At 40.0% G+C, this 20,887-nt stretch overlaps 1 protein-coding gene across 1 annotated transcript in view; it reads left to right on the top strand.

The window, feature by feature from the left end:
* The window catches only part of KCNA6 (potassium voltage-gated channel subfamily A member 6), a 42,337-nt gene extending 22,186 nt beyond the window's left edge, over positions 1–20,151 (top strand). The window contains exon 2 of the mRNA XM_072799306.1: positions 19,775–20,151. The gene's annotated coding sequence lies outside the window, so the exon portion shown is untranslated. The remainder of the gene's footprint in view (positions 1–19,774) is intronic.
* Positions 20,152–20,887: the final 736 nt, after the last annotated feature.

Genomic DNA, 20,887 nt, shown 5'->3' with positions numbered 1-20,887 from the left:
CAAAGGGTTGGCAGCCTACTTAAAAAAATAGATGCCTTGGGGGTACCTGGGTGGCTCAGTCAGTTAAACATCCAACTTTTGATTTTGGCTCAGATTATGATCTCAGGGGCCTGGGACTGAGCCCTACATTGAGCTCCATGCTCAGTGGAGACTGCTTGAGGATTTTTTTCTCCCCTCTCCCTCTGTCCCTCCCCCTGCTCACTTTATCTTTCTCTCTAAAATAAATAAATCTTTAAAAAATGTGTCTTGGGGTGCCTGGGTCGCTCAGTTGTTTAAGCATCTGACCCATGATTTTGGCTCGGGTCATGATCTCAGGGTTGTGAGATTGGGCTCTGTGCTGGACATGGGACCTGCTTAAGATTCTCTCTCTCTCATACTGTTGGCTAAAACAATTCACTAGGCCAGTCCAGACCTAAGTAATGGGGAAATAGACTTTGCCTTTTGGTGGTGGAAGGAGCTTCAAAGTCATATTGCAAAGGGCAGAATGGAGAATTTGAACCATTTTGGCAATCAGACTGCCATTGCCATGTTAGGGCTCAGAGGATTCCATTCCCTGAGACTTGCTTGTCTCCCCTCTCTTTCTTACAGATGGCTGAAGCAACATTTCCAAGCACCATGCCCTCATACCACAGAGTCCAAAGGCAGGAAAGGACAAACCTTTCTAAGAATAAGGAAACCTCCAGCTGTCTCCCACCAACCTCTCTTAGGCCACACTTAGGACACATGCTCATCCTAATCAATTTTGTTAAAAATGGGTAAGATTATTGTTCAACATAGGGCTGGGGAGGGCCCCAACTTCTTTGAAGTGCTTGACTTCTAGAAATCTGAACAAAATTGGGGTTCTGAGAGCAAAGAATCAGGGGTGAGGGATGACAGCTGGGCCAGGAATCAGCAGGGAGTGGAGGAGGCAACTTACAGAGTATCTTGTGCCATATGCGTCTTTCTTTCTTTCTTTCTTTCTTTCTTTCTTTCTTTCTTTCTTTCTTTCTTCTTTCGTATTTTGGGATTTAGTTTCTTTTAACATACGGACCAAAACACACCTAGTTTTTGCTTTGTTTTATTTTGTTTGGCTTCTTGTTGTTTTTTTTTTCCTTTTTCTTTCTTCTTTTCTTTTCTGGGCAAAAATGATAAGATGGAGAAACTCACCCCAAAACAAAGAACAGGAGGTAGTACTCACTGCCAGGGATTTCATCAGCATGTATATAAGTAAGATGTCTGAACTAGAATTTAAAACAATGATTAGGGGCACCTGGGTGGCTAAGTGGTTGAGTGCCTGCCTTCTGCCCAGGGCATGATCCTGGAGTCCCGAGATCTAGTCCCACATTGGGCTCCCTGCATGGAGCCTGCTTCTCCCCTCTGCCTGTGTTTCTGCCTCTCTCTCTCTGTGTGTGTCTCTCATGAATAAGTAAATAAAATCTTTCCAAAAAATAAATAAAACAATGATTATGAAGATAGTAGCTGGGCTTGAAACAAAGCGTAGAAGACACTAGAGAATCCCTTGTTATAGAGATAAAAGAACTAAAATCCAGTTCGGCTGAAATAAAAGTGCTATTACTGAGATGCAGTCCCAAGTGGAAGCCATAAAATGAGGATCAAGGAATCAGAAGAGTGAATTAGTGATATAGAGGATAAAGTGATGGGAAACAAGGATGCTGAAAAGAAGAGTGAAAGAAAATAAATAGATCACAACAATAAACTTAGGGAACTCAGTGATTTCACAAAGTAAAATAATATTCATATTATAAGAGTCCCAGGAGATGAAGAGTGGAGAAAAAAAGACAGAAGGTTTATTTGAAGAAATTATAGCTGAGAACTACCCTAATCTGGGAAAGGAAACAGGCATTCAAGTTTGTAAGGCGCAGTGAATTCCCCTCAAAATCAACAAAAATAGGTCAACACCTCAACATATTATAGTGAAACTTGCACATTATAAAGAGAAAATCCTGAGAGCAGCTCAGGACAAGAGGTCCTTAACTTACAAGGGTAGACACAAAAAGGCTGGTAACAGACCTGTCCACAGCGACCTGGCAGGCTAGAAATGATTGGCATGATATATTCAACATGCTAAATGGGAAAAATATGCAACTAAGAATACTCTATCCAGCAAGGCTGTCATTCTAATATACGTTTATATTAAGCCTGCATGTGTTAGGATCTGGAGAATCAAAGGTGAGCAGAGCGTTAATGTTTTTAGGAGGGAGATTATAAGAGATGTCAGACACATGTAAGCAACCGACTGTAGTACAGTGTAATGAGTGGTAGACACTGGGGGTCAGGCTTTCAGGGTATTCATGAGGGCCTAGATCCTGCCCTGGTGTTCTTCACTCATCATCACTGCTTTCTGACTAAGGGAGTGAAGTGCAAAGAGAAGTGCAGGAATCAAGATACAACTTTATTATTATCCATAGTAGTACCCAGTTACCTGCAACTCTGGAGTAGCAGGCCAAATTGAAACACTGTTGAGACCACAGACAAATGTGTGTGTGGGGTCTTTATTCCGATCTACCTTGGAACAAGCTTTCTTGAGGGTCACTTGCAGGAAGGAGGGAAAGAGCAAGACTCCAAGGTGGATGTAAGCCTACTTTCTCAGCTGGTTTCATAGACTGAGGGTCACATGGATGGAGAAGAAAGTAGCCTGCTTTGACCCAAGGAGTCAGGAACTGAAAGATGGGTTGGTTATGCAGGCTGATTTAAGGCATAGCAACTCTGCTAACTAGTAAAATGCAGCCCAACAAATGTTTTGGGCTCTACCCTTGTGATTAGGAATATAGCCTTCCTTAGAGGCCATATGGGGAAAACTATAGAAGTGCTGCTGTTGAGTCATGCAGCAGGCACTCTGAGTAGGTAGGAAGGGCCATGAATTTTTCCTGGGGAAAGTGTCCCAGGGAAGTGGACACGTCAGCCAACCTTGCAGGAGGAGTCAGAGTTTTCAATATCAAAAGAAAATTCTTAATAGGAGGAATGGCTTGAGGAGAGGCACAGACCCTGAGAAAGGGATGATGTGTCCAAGGAACTGGGGGTGTGGGTCACATGGGGGGATAAAAGAGCATGGGGGGGCTGGACTCAGAATGTGGTCTGAGTTGGACTCAGACTGTGAAGAGTCACAAAGCAAGTAGAAGTTGAATTCATTCTGAAGGTAGTGAAGGGGAGCAAGCAAGAGTTTTAAGTCAGAGGCATAGCAGGCTCCGATCCCGTTTTGGAGGGATCCCTTTGGCTGGAGTAGAAGCAGCAATGGTAAAGAGACTACTGGTGGGGACCTGAGTCCACTCGAGTCAGGACAGTCTGACACAGATGAAGTAAAAAGCAATCAGTAAGGTATTTGTGGCATAAAAGAAAATGTGATAAACTTTGCTCCAAAAGTGTTACTAATATTACACACTCAATTGTTTGGGAATACATGGACACTTTTGCAGTGTTTCATAGCAGAGATGCAATAATTAAAATCTGATTTTGCAAATGGAAAAAAAAAGCAGTCCGACTTTTGGTCAGTTTTATTACTGCTTTTAAATCATCTGCCTGTAGGAGGGCAAACCTCTCTCAAGGCACAGCCTTGGTGTGCCATGGATGGAAGGTTCCTACAGGAATCTAGTCTAGAAGAGATTATAGTCACTTACCGAGCATGTGCCCAGAGCTCATGGATGGATGGGCTAAGTGTGCAGTTCAGAGGTGGATTTGTTTTTTTTTTTAATAATAAATTTATTTTTTATTGGTGCTCAATTTGCCAACATACAGAATAATACCCAGTGCTCATCCCGTCAAGTGCCCCCCTCCGTGCCCGTCACCCATTCACCCCCACCCCCCGCCCTCCTCCCTTTCCACCACCCCTAGTTCGTTTCCCAGAGTTAGGAGTCTTTATGTTCTGTCTCCCTTTCTGATATTTCCCACACATATCTTCTCCCTTCCCTTATATTCCCTTTCACTATTATTTATATTCCCCAAATGAATGAGAACATATAATGTTTGTCCTTCTCCGATTGACTTACTTCACTCAGCATAATACCCTCCAGTTCCATCCACATTGAAGCAAATGATGGGTATTTGTCGTTTCTAATGGCTGAGTAATATTCCATTGTATACATAAACCACATCTTCTTTATCCATTCATCTTTCATTGGACACCGAGGCTCCTTCCACAGTTTGGCTATTATGGACATGGCTGCTAGAAACACTTGGGTGCAGGTGTCCCGGCGTTTCATTGCATCTGTATCTTTGGGGTAAATCCCCAACAGTGCAATTGCTGGGTTGTAGGGCAGGTTTATTTTTAACTGTTTGAGGAACCTCCACACAGTTTTCCAGAGTGGCTGCACCATTTCACATTCCCACCAACAGTGTAAGAGGGTTCCCTTTTCTCCGCATCCTCTCCAGCATTTGTGGTTTCCTGCCTTGTTAATTTTCCCCATTCTCACTGGTGTGAGGTGGTATCTCATTGTGGTTTTGATTTGTATTTCCCTGATGGCAAGTGATGCAGAGCATTTTCTCATGTGCGTGTTGGCCATGTCTATGTCTTCAGAGGTGGATTTGAAAAGAACCTTTGTATTTGGGGTTTTGCTGTGCCAGGCTTCAGAAAATTCCCTTCTGAGAGTTTCTTACTAGTAGAAAATGTGCACACCCACTGGGAAGGCAAGGAGCAGAAGTGGGATGGGAGTGGTTGTCATCATTCCACAGACCTCAGGGGGCAGAATGTCACAAATTACATCTCTTCTGGTCATACTGGTCTCCCCTTCACCCTCTCCAGGAGCCTGAGAAGCTCTCTCTGGCCTGTTTGGATGGGGTGGTAAGGAACAGTATTTCTTTTGTTCCTAGAACTTCCTCCATAAAATAATTAGAGCCACCAGCAAATAGCTAAGGGGAGATGTTTGACAAATAGGTGTGTCTCACCTTTTGGAGTCACTTGAACCATCATTATCATGTTCATTTGGGCTGTACTTGAAAAGCCATCAGAGTTCTGGGAAGTGCTGCTGCTGTCCTCACCTTCTGCCCTCCATGGATAGCACCATAGCACCTACAATACTCATTGGCAGCATCGCTGTGTGATCAGCGCAATGCTATTGTAGCTTTCCCTGGGCAGCAAAGGCAGGGGCAGAGGCTTCTAGAGAAGCCTGGAGGGGTGGAGGCTGGCTGACAAAGAGTTTCGGTTTGTTTCTAATTAAACCTATTTGTCAAGAGCATCGCTAATTCTATAATCTTGAAGTCTGAAGCAAGGAGTCCATGTGTGGATTCAGGAATTCCTTACTTGATGTCATAGCCATGTTCCTCATTGCATTTTAGTGTCGATTTATCTAAGCCATGACATCTTTCTCTTGCTAAAAGAGCCAGAGAAACACCTGGATACAGTAGACACTTGCTATTTTTTTCATTTGTTTCTTTGGGGTCTTATTTGTTTGTGGTCATATCTATTTGCTGTTGACCTGCTGCTTGACTTTGAGCAGAGCACCTCTCTGCTGTATCTCAGTTTCAGAGTTACTGTGAAAGTAACAAAAACAAGATGAATTACACATAGAATGTCGTATCACAGGTAAACGTGAAGGAGTCATTTAGTTTTTATGTATTATTTGTATTTGCAGGAAACTGAAATGATTCATTGGAAATCTGGTGATTATTCTTAGGTCTGCCTTTACATAGTTCATGTCCAGCTTGTACAGTTTTAGGTAGTATCCATAAACAGTGGAAAATCTGCAGTTATTTGGTTAATTTAAACAATGGGTCTGACCTTGATTAATTTGACACTACTCAAGTGAGCCAAAAACTTGCTTTCAGATCATAATCCTTGCTTGGAAATTAGAGAAAATAGTCATACTCAGGGGGCTTCCTGCACCCACTTTAAACCAAGGCTCTGTTCAGCCACTTTTCAGGTGTTTGGCTTCAAGTCAGAGCTATTCGTGGGAAGTGGGCTTTCTGGTGGTTATTTTACTTCAACCAGCAGTGAACCAATGGAAGAATTCTCTCTGTGGTGTAAAACCAGAATTGAGAATTTCAAGTCTGGACTGGAAGGTAGTGTGGTTCAGTAGAAGAATACAGACTTGATGTTTTGGTATACTGGTTCCATGTACCGGGCTGTGTGATTTGGGGAGAATTATTTCAACTCACAGAAAGTCAGTTTCCTTATCTGTGAAATATAGAAAATAATGTCTATCCCAAAGGATGAGTAGGCTAATTCGTGAGATAGCATATTTAAAATGTCCTGAATACACTCAGTAATTGATTAATGTCAAAGGTAGCTATTACTATAATTAGGCTCTACAGATTAGGTGGTGGTGGTTCTGCAATTAATTGGGTTCAGTTAGTTTTCTTTTGGTTACAAGAGACTAAAAATCTGGCTCAAACCATCTTATTCAAAAAAGAAAAATTCATTAACTCATATAACTTTAGCCAAAATTGGGCTAAGTTGGCAGAGCTATGATAAGAGCAGGGTGAAACATGGCAAGGTGTAGAGAGTGAATGACTCCTCTTCAGTAGGGCCACCACATTTAGCAAATAAAAATACCCATACCCAGAAGTTTGATAAAAACCCCAACTGCTGAGTTTTTGTAATTTATTGAAAAATGCCGAATACAGGACATTTAGGGTGCCCTGAGAAAACCAATACAAGAATCAGGACAAAAATCATTAAATATGAGACATATCTTGTAATATACAAGATGCCTGGCAATGCTTCTCCTTGGGGTATTGACACCAATGAAATTTATTTTATTTTATTTTATTTTAATTTATTTTATTTTATTTTATTTTATTTATTATTTGTTTTTTTTTAGACACCAATGAAATTTTACTCAGACTTGTAAACAGTGTTTACAACTAGTACCAGTAGATTCAATTCATTTTATCCTCATATCAATCAAATTAACCAGAGCTTTTGCTGGAAAATTCACAATAAGTCTAATGTGCTTACTACGTTACTTGAAACTGATAAAATTCTTTTAAAGAGTTTGGCTTAAAAAATAATAAAACTGAGCTTTAGGTACCATGTGATCCAGGAGGTAAATTTTGTTTGTCTCTCTTGATGTAATTTTGCTGTCCATGTTGGCTTCTAATGGCACTAAGATGGCTAGTAACCCTAGGCACATATTCTTCTGTTTTCTAGTCCAATAAAAAGAGTATTTCTCTTGACCTGACAAAATCCACAATCTGATTTTCATTGATCAGAATTCTATCTCATTCTCTTATCTGAACAAATTATTAGGCCAGGGGAATGGCATGTTCTGATTGGACATATCAGGATCACATGCTCTAAGGTTGGAGTCAGTTTGACCTAAAGCATGTGGACTGAGCATGGGATCTGGAGGTAATTTTCCCGAAGGAAAACTGGTGCTCTGTAACAAGAAGAAGGGACAAAATAGATGGTAGGTAGAGAAAAAAATAACTCCCTCAATCCCAAACAAAATGAACAACAATAGCAAATATCTACCATATCCAGGTGTTTCTGTGGTTCTTTTAGCCAGAGGAAGATGTCATAACTTAGATAAATCTACACTAAAACATGATAAGGATCACATCTCTGACTTTAGGTAAGTAATTACTGAATCCATACATGAATTCCTTGCTTCAAATTTCAAGATTATAGAATTATCAATGCTTTTGCATACTTCTTTCTTAAAAAGTTTGAAAAAGTACTTTGAAAAAGTACTTTTTCAAAATTGCAATATAATTATTGTTTCATTCTGATTATTAAGATAATATATGCACAAAGGGATATAGAACAAAGTAAGTCACCAATAATCTCATAAGCCAAAGATAGCTCCTGTCAATATTTTGGTATAAATATTCCAGATGTTTTTCATGTATGTGTGGGTGAGAGATGGTGTCTTGCAACAAATAGTTAAAAATAAAATCAAACTTAAAAGTACTTTATTACTCTTTTAAATTTAACAATATGTTCTGGACATCTTTTCATTCTAATAAATATAGATTTTAAAAGTTACAACTTTAAGATCGCATACATTTGAACAAAAATACAACTGTTCAACCACTCTTGCCTTAATTTTTCATGATTATGAGCAAACATTGATGAAATATCCTTACCTGTATATTTATTATCTAGTGATTTCTTGTGACTAACTCCTACAAGTGGAATTGTTGTGCTAATACTTACGTTTAAAGGCTTTGACATGAATTACTAAAATGCCCTCCAGAAAGCCATGCCTGCACTGGGTAGCATTCCCAGATAAAATAATTAATTTATCCAATTAATTTGAATTCCAAATAAACAGTGAATAATTTTTTATATAAGAATATTCCAAATGAGTGAACGGTTTTTTTTGTTTGTTTTTTGCACCACCGGAGCTGCCCTGTTTTCTTTTTAGTTTAAAAAAGAAAAACATTTAAAGAGGAAAAAAAAAGAATATCCCAAATACTGCAAAATCATCTGAGATTCGAATTTAACTGGGATCCTTTTTTTTTTTTTTTAAACATTTGAGGGTTATTTTAATCAATTTAGCAGCATCACTGAGTCTACTGAAGTTCTAGGCAGTGTATGAAGCACTGGAAATACAAAGAGAAGCACAATAGATTTTCTTTCCTTAGAGGAGGAAAGGATCCTGTATTTTTATTTGCTCAATCTGGCAACTCTAAGACTGGGTATAAATCTCAGTTCACAAATCCAGTAGGGCTCTGCTGCCTCATTGTCAGGCTGGGAACCCCACGCCTCAGGTCTGGCCACCTTGTGTGCTCAACAACCATTCCCTCCAAAGTCTGGCAGTGTCCAGGGATGCAGCCATCTAGTAGCATGTGGATTCCTGCTCTTTTCTTATCCTTGACTTCTAACCTTCCCCGCCCACCCCCCCCCCCACCAGATGTAAAGGAGTCTCTGCTTCTCATATTGTATTAGCTGCTAGGGCTGCTGTAAGGAAATAGCACATGCTGGGTGGCTCGAACAACAGAATTTCATATTCTTACAGTTCTGGAGGCTAGAAGTCCATGATCAGATGCCAGCAGGTTTGATTTGTGGTGAGATCTCTCTCCTAGTTTGCTGACCACTACTTTTACACTGCTCTCATATGACCTTTCCTCTATTCTCTCTCTCTCTCTCTCTCTCTCACACACACACACAGAGGGAGAGAGAGAGAGAGAGAGAGAGAGAGAGAGAGAGAGTCAGGGTCTATTCCTTTTTCTAGGACACCCATCCTATGGGACCTGGGTCCAACCCCTATGGCCTCATTTAAACTTGCATTAATTACTTCCTTAGGAAACCCCATCCCCAAATATAGCTACATTGGGTATTAGGGCTTCAGCATATGGGTACTGGGAGGACACAAATATTCAGTCCATAACAGACACCCTAAAGGTGTTCTCCTCTTATTATTGCTTTCAAAGCCTCTTGAGGAATTCAGGATCTTGAAAAACAAAGCAGGCAACCTTTGCTTATAAATAGAATAACAAAATTTGTCATTTGAATTCAAAAACTTAAAGAATAACTTCACTGAAAAATGTGCAACCTTAATAAATTGAATAACTATTTATTGAAGCAATGTATCTTCCAAATAATGTTTTTTGGCACACAAAGACCATCTTGTGGAAACATAAAGTGTGCACTGTCATCTATCTATCTATCTATCTATCTATCTATCTATCTATCTATCAATCATCTATCTATCTATCTATCATCTATCTTCATCTACTTGAAGTATATAATAACAGTAATGGTCATAGCTACCAGTATGATATGAAAATATTATCTTATATTCTCACAGTGTGATGCAGCTTCAATTCTTGTTTGTTTCATTTATTAGATGAACAAGAATAGCTGGGCTAAGATGATCTCTGTAGCATTCCAAAAGCAATGTGTTTTTTTTTTTCTGTGTAGAAAGTATATGTATGATTTTCAGTTTCTCTTTTATAGTTTTCTGTAGGCCCTTCTTGTTGAAGCAAGTGAATGAGGGTATATTTTTAGGATCAGAAAATGTTATTTCCATCTTGAAAAATGTTAAGAGGTGGTTATAGAAATAAGAGAGAAACAAATAGAAGAAATCACCAGCTCTTTTTGAGAATGTTTATGGCATCTGCTTTCACATTGAATACTCTAGTTGGGCTATTGACTTGATGGGTATTAAATAGTACCTTGTTTAATTGGCATTTCATTGGTGACTCTAAGGTACATACATGCTCTTAAAGATAATGGTGAACACTAAGCCATGAGAGTGTCCTGACAGTTTCATTATGGTTGTCTGAAGCATAAATCATAGCCCTAAACTTGTGCCGTGCCATTTCTCTACCTTTCTGGGAATGTACAGGGTTTTGGTGATTTGCCCCCAGAGGACCCAAAATTTTTATCAAGCTCAAGGTTACAAGGAATGCCAAATTCCACATCATTCACAGAGATGTCAGAATGCTTGGGGAATAACTGTTGAGCCTAACTCTGAAAACAGTGATGAAAGCAACAAGTGTGGAGAAGAAATTGAGATAGTCATTGGTTCACACTGGGTCCAGGAAGAGGCAGGATCATCCAGATTCTGTCCCAATCTTCTCCTGCTGATGTATGGCCAAGCTCTGGGGAGGGGAGGCCATTTGGAGGGTGATTCCTGCTAGCTATTTCCAGAGACTGATTTTAGGTGGAAAGGAAGGGGTCTTTTAAAAATAACTTCATGGGGGAATTCCCGAATTTAGTATTGCTCAGTTATATTATATTGCAGACATAAGAAACTTGGGATTCACCATGACTATTTTAGCTTATGTCTAATGGGAAATTAAAGGAAGACAACATGGTAGTCTTATTCTCTAGAAGGAACTTTAAAGAATTTTTGGCTTCTCATACAGTTCTGAATAGTCAAAAGAAAAAAGTAGGTTAATTTAAACTTGTTTTATTCAGCAAAGGGTTAAGTGAATGTTGGATTACCAGATTGGTCTCTACTTGCAAAGGAATTATAAACCAGTGGTGATCAACATTAGGTGTTCAAATTTAGACTCCCCCACCCCCTTTGCTGCCACCCACCAAGTGCCCTGTCCTATGCTGGATTTGGAATTTTGTGCACTAGTTGACTAAGGTCATTCTTATGGTGACCCTGTCACTAGCCAATGTCCCCATCTTTCTTGTATAGTAAAGGCATTGGCACATAATTTGGTATTGGTGTTAAGCTTCACTGGTTGAGACAAGATAAAAATCATTATGTTTGCCTAAAATGCTGAATCTTTAGCTTTAATCAGATGTTTACTGGATTTCATCCAACTGAAACTGTATTGAATTGTGAAGGAAGAGAACACATTTAAAGATCATATGTGAAGTGATAGAAATGTATCATGAATGACCATATCTAAAAGTAAGGTGTAAGGAACGGTTTTATAATATGTAATCTCTCCAGGGTAAAAACCCCATACAACACATAATCTTTTGCACATATTATGTCAATGAACATTTCTAGAAATTATGTGTACAAGTGAGAACTGGAAGTTTAGAGAGGAGTGAGTAACAGACCTTCAAAAAAAGCATGCAGTCTCCAAGTCCTAGAATTTTAAGATAGAGATAAGACTGAAGACTGGGATAAGACTGACAGATAAATGTTATTCAAACCCAAGCGAAACATAATGGTTGTTGTAGTAGTAAAAGACAGTGTTTCAACAGATTCAGTACATATGTATTGAATTTCTACTATGTACTAGGCAGTGGGGATACAACAACAAAAGAAGATTTCCTTCTTTAGTCAAGAGCCTGTAAGTATGTGTGCATGCACGTGTACATGTGTGCATGTGTGTGTTGATGGTGGAGATGCAGATACTAATTCAGTAAGCCCAAATGTAAAACTGCAACTGTGACAAGTACAGATATCCACATATAAGAGCCTAAAATAGGGCAGCCCCGGTGGCACAGTGGTTTAGTGCTGCCTGCAGCCCAGGGTGTGATCCTGGAGACCTGGGATCAAGTCCCATATCGGGCTCCTTGCGTGGAGCCTGCTTCTCCCTCTGCCTGTGTCTCTGCCTCTCTGTGGTATGTGTCTCTCATGAATAAATAAATAAATAAAATCTTTTAAAAAAGAGCCTAAAATATGGGGATTTGACTTAATGACATTGTAGCTGATATTTGAATGATGAGCAGAAGGCAAACAGGAAAAAGTTTGAGAAACAGCATTCTAGGAAGAGGTGACAGCATGTGCAGATTCTGTGGTGGAAAAAAAGATGATGAGCATGAGAGACTGGGGTGCCAAGAGATAAGGCAAACAAGCAAGGCAGAGGGTTAAGAGATTTATCTTTAGTGGAAGAACAGTAGGACACCATGAGCATATTTAAAGCAAGTTGCAATGGAGTGATATGACCAGATTTGTATTTGAAAATATCTGTCTGGCCACAGTGGAATAGGGTGGATGGACTGAATGTATGTAGGGGACTATTACAAAACTTATGCAACATCCAGGTAGAAGATGGGACTAGGGCAGTAGTAATGGAGGTAGAAGGTGAATGAATCAGAGGATCCATGAAGGAGGTGAGAGCTTCAGGACATGGGGATGGATTAGAGGCATTGGTTAGAGAGAAAGAGATGGAGGAGAGGAAGAGGATGGCTTCTAGGATTAATAATACAAAGGGTAGGGAATCCCATAGTCATTTCCTTCTGATATCAAATTGAATTATAATTTAGGAATATGTGTAGGGGATGAAGACAGTGAGCATATTTAAAAATAATTTTAATTTTTTTAAAAGCAATACAGGTGCACGGTTTATAAACCTAAATAATGCTATAAGGCTTCTGAGGAAAACCAGCTAGCCCTGCTTCTCTCTTTACCACAAATCTGAGTCCTCAGGTGCAACCACATTCAATAATTTTAACAGTTTGTTTCTGGTATTTACTTTTATTTTTCTCCATAAATGCTTAAATTGATATATCTTGAGTTCTTTTTTTCATTTAACAAATATTTGTAAAGCTCTTGCTATGTGCCAGTGTTCTCGGCATGGATACATTAGTGAACAAATCATGAATACCTGTAGTGAACAAAACACACTGCTCTCATGGGGCTTTCACTGCAATGGAGAGAATAAGCAAACGTTTAAATAAAATACCTGTCTAACCATCTCATTATTTAGAGGTGGTGCTCTATATAGAATGGTTATGAATAATATGGAGAAAAATAAAGTTCCATGATGATGTAGGGAATATTAAGGAAGAAATGTAATGTTAAATAAGAGTGAAGGAAAGGATGACCTTACAAGAAAAGATGGCATCTGAGCAAAGACCTGAAGGATGGGAAGGAGAAGCACTGAGGATGTGTAGGAAAAGGACCTTTTAAGCAAAGGAAACAGCAAGTGCAAAAGCCCTGAGCTAGAAGGACATATGGTATACCTGAAGAACAGAATAGCAGAGGCCCTTTTTGTGGGAGGAAAGTGAATGAGGGTAGAACAATAGGGGTAAGATTAGAGCTGTAACGTGGACAACATAGATTGTGTAGGGCCTTGTGGGCTACTTTCAGGACTTTGACTCTTACTCTGAGTGATTACCTCTTGTCTCATGACATCTTATGCCCACTTTCTCTGCCTCCAGCATAATTTTTTGTTTAAATCACTGTTTAGTGTTTACATCATTATCACTAAGTATTATTTTCTGCATTTCCAAGCAGTATATTATGATAATGTTCATTTAATCTCTTGTAAACATGTCATTAATAATTGCATTTTCTTTACCTGCTTAATTTTCTGTGCATGTATTTATGATTCTCTTCAAACTCTCCAACAGAGGTGGAAAACCTGTCTACTGATCATTTTCTATGTGACCAAATACATCAGGCTCTCTGTCAGTTCCTTTTTTTACCCTGTAATCTTCCATTCTCTCACTCCAATCTTGCCTGTTGTCTCTCTGCCCCAGCACAGCAGAGAGTGGGAATTCCTGGGAATTCATCTCCCTTCTCTCTTAACATTGGGTCTCTGTCTTCCTGAAGTCTGTGCTTTCTTCTTTCTTGCCTTGTATCTTTTCTTTTCTTTTCTTTTGTGGGGGCAGATCCTCTAGTAGGAGGTAGGCACCATTTTGAACATTTGTATGCCTAAAAATGCCTTTATTCAAGTCTCAGGCTTGATTAATGATTTTATGGATAAAAGATTCCAGAATGGAATTGTTTTTTCTTCAGAATTTTGAAGGCATTGTTCCACTGTCTCCAAATTTCCAATCTTGCCATGAAAAGTCAATGCTTTTTTGATGTCTTTGCCTGTGACGTTTTTTTTCCTCTGGAAGTTAACATCTTTTCTTTATCCCCAGTGTTTTTTAGTGTCATGCTATGTACCTTGGTATGCATGTATTGGACCTCAAGAACTCAATAAAATAGAGGATACTTATTACTTTTGAATTTCAGATAATCTACAAGTAAATTTTGCAATATTTGAGGCATACTTTTACTGAAAGATTACTATTTCTCTGAAATTCATATTTAACTGAGTGTCCATCTTTTTTGTTTGTTTTGCTATATTTTACAACCCTAGAACTGGCTCTTCAATCTGGAGACTCGTGTCTTTCAGGCTAAGGAAATTTTCATGTATTATTTATTTTTTTTTAGATTAAAATATTAGTAGGCTTTAAAAGATAAGTTTTTTCAATAATGCTTAGAATCAAAATTAACAGTCTCTGTCCCCATGTCTCCCCATCCCTATCATGTACTCTTCAGAAGAAAATCTCTTTCAATTCTTTAGCTCTTTATTCTAAATTTGCATATCTAGACTGTATTTCTCAATAATGCACTTACATTCTTCCCCCTCCTACACCAATTTTTTAAGTCTTGGAAAAACAAACTTCCTATTATGGATGATAAGGATTTTTCTTTCTTACACCATCTACATTACTCTTCACAAGAGACACACACCTTCTCAATCTAAGTGCTTGACATTTATCAGTTTAGTATGTTCTTTTATTTTATTATGATTTTAAATATTATTTCTTGTTGAGCCAAGTAGTGAGCTATGGTATAACTACATTTCTCTTCTTGTACTTTTTATTTTTCTCCATAGCTACTAAATATCTTCTTTTCTATTACTTACTTTTCTATATACTCAATACTATTTGATGCCCAAAAGGAGAATGGGACTTATTAAACTTCCCACCAGCAATACAGATATCTTCCTATCCTGATTGAATAATTATAGCATTTTAAGTTGAAAATCACCTCTATTGTCTTCTAGCTTCTAGTGTTGCTTTTGGTAGAATCTGATACTGTCCCAGTTCCTAAATTTCATCAAGCTGTGCCTTGATGTAGGTATATTTTTATTCATTTTCATGGGTGTTCAGTGGGCATTCATGGTCTGAAAATGCTCATTTTTCAGTTCTTGAATATTTTCTTGAATTATTTCCTTGATTATTTTCTTCTACTCTGGTTTTGACTGTTCTCTTTTTTCAGAACTCCTATTGACTGACTTTGGATCTCCTACCTGGTTCTTACATTTCTTTATTCTAAGGAAAAAATCACTCGTGTGTGTCCTCTACTCTTATATTACACTCACAGCACCACTGGCCACAAAATGTATATTTGCGGGGGATGGTTAAAAAGGAGCTATTTTCAGATTCTGTGGACACTGGCTGGGTTCTGCAATTCAAGTCAATTCTGACACTATCTACCTGGAGACATTATCAGATCCCACATGTTAAAGGATCAGTCCCACGAGACTGTTCTCTTTTCCACTTTAGACATCAATAGAAAGTCCAGGTTGTTACCTGTCCTTCTAAAGACTAGCTATAAATTGAGGAGTCCTATAATCCCCTCTTTTGGTTCAATTAACTTGTTAGAGCAGCTCAAGAACTCAGGAAAACTGTTTACTTGCTAGATTGCCACCTTATTATAAAAGGATGTAACTCAAGACAGTCAGATGGAAGAGATGCATAGAGCAAGATTGGGGAAAGGACATGGAGCTTCCCTGTCCTCTCAAGGGCGCCATTTTCCAGCACTTTTACATGTTCATCAACCTGCATGTTCTCAGAACCATGTTCTTTTGGGGTTTTGTGAAGCCTTCATTACATAGGCAGTGAGGGAATAAATCATTCGCCATTGCTGATCTGTTTAACCTCCAGCCTTCCATTCTCCCAGGAGGTCTCTGGGTGGTGTAGACGGAGGAGGGAGATGAGATGGAAAGTTCCAACCCTCTAATTTGGGTTGGTTTCCCTGGCAACCAGCCCCCCATTCTTAGGGGCTTTCCAAAAGTTGCTATATTCACTTAAACTCAGATGTGTTTCAAAGAGGCCTGTAAAAGACACCCATTTCACCTTTATGGTTCTGAAGCTATTTCAGAAACTAAGGACAAGAGCCAAATATTATAACAATAGATGCCCCTATTGCTCTAATCATTTAGGAAATTACATGGGATTTGGCAACTGTGAACCAGGAACCATGGACAAAGTCCAAAATATATATTTCTTATAAATCACAGTATCACACTTACTTTACTTTCTGTCTTTATACTTTTTTTTCTACTTTCTGGGAGAATTCCTCAGCTTTATTTTCTAGACCTATTTAAGTTTTATTTCGGCTGTGTTAAAAAGGAAATCAGGTCAGAGGTGGAGTCACTTCCTTCTGGGCAACCTCTCCAAGAGTAGAATGTTAAACCAATCAATCTAGAATATTCTGGTCAGCATCAAGAAAATATGACAGAGACAATCCGTCATCTGGGCCCTCTCTATCTCCCAAAGGAAGATAAGGTAATCTGCATGATAGGACTCCCTGCTCTTCCCCTCAGGAGAAGGGATCTTAACTGAAACAATCCTCTCTTCCTTCTTTCCTTCCTTCATTCCTCCCTCCTCTTCCTCCCTCTTCCTCTTCTTTCTTTCTTTCTTTCTTTCTTTCTTTCTTTCTTTCTTTCTTTCTTTCTTTCTTTCTTTCTTTCTTCTTCTTTCTTTCTTTCTTTCTTTCTTTCTTTCTTTCTTTCTTTCTTTCTTTTTTTTTCTTTTCTTTCTCTAATAACATTCTTGCCCTACCTTTTCCTATAAAGACCTTCCATTTCTTAACTACTCAGAGCTCCCCTTTACTTATAAGATGGGATGGTGCCTGATTCATGAATTACTTAACAAAGCCAATTAGATCTTTACGTTTACTGAGTTGACTTTTTTTTAACAACTATTATACTTTCAATTTCCTAGAATTATTTTCTTCTTCTTTGATGCCTCCTTCCTTATAGCAACCTATTCTTGTTTTAAGGATAAAATATTTAAGTGAGGGTTTCCGATTTCTTTTTTTCTTTGCTTCTGGCATTTTCTGTTTCCTCTGAATTTGTCATTTGTCTTTTTGGTCTGCTCAAGTCTTTCCTCAGATACTTGTAACTTGAGAGTAACTGTTAATTTTCAAGAGTAAGGTGTGAAAGGGCTATGCTATGGAGGCTTGTTGAGTGGTGTGCTCATGGCAAGGCAATGTAGTGGAGACTAAGCCATCTTGTTGGGGACTTCTAGGAATTGATGTCTGGAGGCATTTTCTCTTGGATTCCCTAAGTTTCTCCAGGAAGTTCTCCAGTTGTCTGTTGGAGCAAGGCAGGGAAGGTGGCAGACTTTTCACACTGAGCATGTAGACACTCATGCCACATATAACCCTTTCTACTTTCAGTACATGCCTTCTGCCTTACTTAAGACCAGCTGACCTTGAATCCAGGCCTTTCTGGTTTAGTTTCTTCTCAAGCTTTTCTTTGATGGGGTTTTAGGTGGGTAAGTAGCTTTGTGGGGCTGAGGAGGAGACCTAGATAGGTATGCCTAACTGCAGCCACTTTTTAGACTTCCCCCTTGATTATGTTTCTAAGATATTGGGTGCTGCCAAGTCCCAAGCCTTCATTGACTCCCTGGGAGCAAATCTCCACATCTTATTGACCCTCATCTATAGGCACTCAGTTTCAAATCCTGCCCTTCTCCTCAGTTACTCCAATGGTTGTTCCTCCAATGGGTTCTCGTCAGCTACAAATTAGCTTTTACTTATATTTGATCCACTATCCTGACTTATTTGTCTTTATAACTTTATCTCCCTGCCCCCTTTAAAAATTTCCCTCACAGGTATTTTAGTAGGGTTTCAGGAGGGAGCAACAACAACAAAAATTCCCATATTTTTAATCTGCCATTTTTAACGCTAGGTCAGATGATTTTTCAATGATTTTTTGGGGGTGAAAGGGGAGGCTGATGTGTAAAGTGTAGTGAATTCCCTGAGAATACATGAAGAGTTGTAGAAGCTATAACAGCAGCCTTGGGGTAAAGTGTATAGTTTATATTCATATCATAAGAAGTGAGCCTAATACAGACCCTTGACCTCTGGAAATTGTATCCAGACACCTGACACAACCCCAAATTTGAATGCAAAAGTGCTTATACAGGCTTTTTCCCAATCATCAGTCTGTGAGAATAAGAAGTCTTCTGTTCTTAGGGTACCCTGGCTGGCTCAGTGGAGCGTGCAACGTTTGATCTCAGGGTTGTGAGTTCAAGCCCTATGTTAGGTGTAGACACTACTTAAAAGTAAATAAATAATTTTAAAGAAGTTTTCTGTTCTCTTTCTTCTGAAATAACAAAAAAAAAAAACCATTTTTATCATTTGCTAAAGTATTATCTTTCACTTGATGGCCATTAGAATTTCACAAAGAAACAAAGGTTTTCAACCCCTTGGCAGAGGTTACCACACAAATGTCCCCACTGGAAAGTATGTTGCTGCTGGTCTTGTGGGTCCAATGTCACATGGCCCGCAACACTTAGCCATGAGGTGAGTTGCTGCCCCCAGAACACCAGGCTTGCAGGATACTTTTGCATCACATTTGTGCTTTACTAAATTACAGTAACTCCATATTATGAAACTTGGGGCTTGTTCCCCAATAGCTGAAATTATAAATACTAAATCTTTTCATTCTACAGGAAGTTACTACACAGGACCAATATCTACTGGCATTTTGGTAATGTATCTTTTACAAAGCAGTTTCACTAGGTCCCTGTGGTTGCTCTAAGAAGCTTGGAACTGATTTATCTGACCGTGGTCTGTCCATGGTCATCCTCATTTTACACATGCAGAGACAGAAGTTGCAAGACGTTGTTGGTTTGTTTGTGTTTAGCCAAACTCTGGTGTGCTCTTGAAGTGCTTTGTGATCACAAACACATGCACCTCACATCAGGTGAAGCAAGGGGTCTAGTTTTCTTTGCCCAGGGAATGATAGAGGCAGGCCTTGAACATAAGACTGTGGGCTGTGGATCTCACACTTTCCAATAGAAAACAATGTACATGTGTGGTATGGGGCAGGCCTCAAAGGCCTCAGGATATCAGGGAAGAGAGTGATCAATCATGTTGGGATGGCCAGAGAGGCTCATGAAGGTGGTGGGACCACAATGGGCCCAGGCAAGGAGAAACAAGAGCATCCCATGGCCTGGGCAAGGGAGGATCTAGACAGAGGCCAGAATTCTTTCATGGAGGGAGAGATATGCCCAGTGTATACAAAGAGCCCAAGATAAGCCCCTGGGACCAAGGTTGATGGTATAGGGCATTAAGAAAAAGGGATCCCAGTTGAGTAGATTGTATGAGGCTTCACTTTATAGGGCCTAGGGGCTGAGCACATTGCTTGGACTTGATTCCATTGAAATTAGAGAATTAGTGATACAGCATTTAAAAACAACTTTTGCAGGAGTGGCTTTAGGTTCAGAGTGCTCAGCAGTGGCTGATGGGTTGCAGGGACCCTTGGGGGGTTTATGGGGTGGGAGGTATGGTTTGAGTGAACCAGAGAGCCCAGAAATAGGGGCCAGGTGAGGGACCACCATTGGCATGCCAGAGGAACTGAAAAAAGGCTGGAGATTGTTCCCAGGTTTCTTGGTGCTGTTGCTCATGCAGCTTACCCTCATATCCCTAACTATACTTCCTTTTGTTCTGATTTTCCCTGGCAGGGAAAAGGCTGGCACAGCAAGGAGACCTACACATACATTTCTGGTAGTGGCTGGACAGAGAGGGCCTGGACCCCAACTTCTCAGGAAGACAAGACCCCCTCCTTGGATCATGCGGCCTGACATCTCTCCAGTAGCCTCCCACAAGCAGTCACCAGAATAGAAAAAGCTGAAACCACACCCACCAACATTAAAGATGGGGCCCAGGATGTTGGGGTGAGGCTGTGGGGTGAAGGTGAAAGGTGGTGGTGTGGGCAAAAGAGACCAGGTATGGGGAGGTCAGGGTCAAAGGATGCCAGAAAGTGCATGGCTGTGCTACAGACCCACCCAGGAAAAGGGTGGCCATGAAGACTAACAAATAAATATATGGCAAAGTCTCAGAGGCCGTGTGTTTTGCTGCATGGAGACATCAACAGCTAAGTTAAGCAGACAAGTCAGGCACTTGTGACAAAAGCAGTTGGGTATCCAGGTCAGAGCACTTGGGTACCTTTCCGGGTGCCACCCACAGACGATCAGAAAAGGTGCTTGAATACCCTCTGCATTGACCTCACCATGGACAGGCAACATTCTCCAAGAAGGCAACCCATTCTCTAGGAGTTGTTTGCCTCTTCTGTACACATGCCAGTGGGCAAATGTCAGGGTCAGAGCTATATTTCCCATGGCTTTCCCAGGCCTCAGATGATGCCATTGCAGGGTCTCCTAGGAGCAGGAAGGACTTCTTTCTGGTATGTGACCCACATTGCTCTTGTCACAGACAGTTTTTCACCCCTGGGCTTTTTCAGAGAATGGAGAGAGAGACTACTTCTGGAAGGTCCTTCCTTCCTGCCTGCCTATCTCTCTCTCTAGCTTCCTTCTAGGTGCTCTGGAGGGGGAAATTGTACCTGCTTGTTATTCTTCCAAGTGATGAGGCTGATTCCCGCCCCCACCCCCCCCGCCCAGGCTTTACTTTCCTAATGAAGTACGTCTAGGGGTTACAACTTGCTATAATGCCTGGACCCTCCTAGAAATGTGCTAAATGTGGGCCTTCATTACCACACTGGAAGTCTCTATATAGGGGACTTAGCCTATATAATCTTAGCCATGTGCCCACTTAATGTCTAGCACAGTACCTGACAC

The sequence above is a fragment of the Canis lupus genome, chromosome 25 (assembly GCF_048164855.1).
Source record: "Canis lupus baileyi chromosome 25, mCanLup2.hap1, whole genome shotgun sequence".
Classification (NCBI taxonomy): Eukaryota; Metazoa; Chordata; class Mammalia; order Carnivora; family Canidae; genus Canis; species Canis lupus.
The sequence above is the reverse complement of the archived record's forward strand: the minus strand, read 5'-3'. Positions and strand labels throughout refer to the sequence as shown.